The sequence below is a fragment of the Atta colombica genome, unplaced genomic scaffold, assembly GCF_001594045.1.
Source record: "Atta colombica isolate Treedump-2 unplaced genomic scaffold, Acol1.0 scaffold18, whole genome shotgun sequence".
Classification (NCBI taxonomy): domain Eukaryota; kingdom Metazoa; phylum Arthropoda; class Insecta; order Hymenoptera; family Formicidae; genus Atta; species Atta colombica.
In genome coordinates, this window is record NW_017259271.1 from 764167 (window position 1) to 765299 (window position 1133).

Sequence of the window (1133 nt, forward strand, 5' to 3'; positions counted from 1 at the left end):
TATATATACGTATTAGTCCTGTTATTATTTCATTTATGCCTAAATTCTAAACAAAATTGTAAGGTTCGTAATATTCTCGTGAGATTTATAAGAACATATTCTCGTGAGATTTATAAGAATTTTGAAGTGTTTATATCTCATACGATATTTTTACAGACAGCTTTTTACTAGCCATAAGATTAATAAGAAATCGTAAATATTTACGAATAATCTTACGATATATACATAAAATTAGAATACTGGTTATAAGTTCTTACGAGTTTTACGAAAACAAGTTATGAATTTTACGATTCTGCTTAGAATTGACATATTAATTTCTTCTATGAATAAAAATTAAAAATAATTTTATTCCAAATCCATTCTTTTATAATAGAATTATTGCATAAGATTGAATCTTTAAAAAATAAATATTTGAAAAATTGTTGCATTTAAAAATACATTGAATTGTTAGAAAATATATATTTAACAACTATATTTAATATGTTTGTGTGACGCTGATGTTACCTTGTATACAAGACTCGCTCATCAAGTCGGTGTGTAATAATGACGACTCTCTTTATTGTAATAATTTAAACTTTATTCGTTAGTCGGAATTAAGATTTATTCGAAGCGAGCAATGCTCATAATCCGATGACTGATGCATACGATTAGACACGTGCATGTATAACTTGGTATAACTTTAAATATCTTCTCGCAGCCATTAGAATTCGTATTGCGAGCAGCAACGAGACCGGAAAATCTCGGAAACTCAATTCTCGCGCACTGAATGTCCTCGCGTAACATTACGTAACAAACTATTGCGTTGAAACAGCGGTATGATTCGCTCTGAATATTCGGGATAAGATCTCTTAAGCGCGAGTATCGATAGATGATCCATATTGATCGGGATCGGGAAGCGAATTTAAGATTCGCACGCGGAACGATCATCAATTTTTCGAGTGTCGCGCAAGGGGGTCGCCATCTCACATAAACAGCATGATTAGAACAGGAGCGAGATACACGCACGTTTTGAATGAAATATTGGTCGCAGGCATGATTGAACAGGGACTCAGTATCTATAAGCTGTTTATTTACCATCCCCGTGAATACATTGAAAATTAACGATGATTTCGGAACATATATATATATATATA

At 32.0% G+C, this 1133-nt stretch overlaps 1 protein-coding gene across 1 annotated transcript in view; it reads left to right on the forward strand.

The window, feature by feature from the left end:
* LOC108686419 overlaps positions 1-1133 on the forward strand; it is a 127276-nt gene that overhangs the window by 117198 nt on the left and 8945 nt on the right. The gene's annotated exons all lie outside the window — the stretch shown is intronic.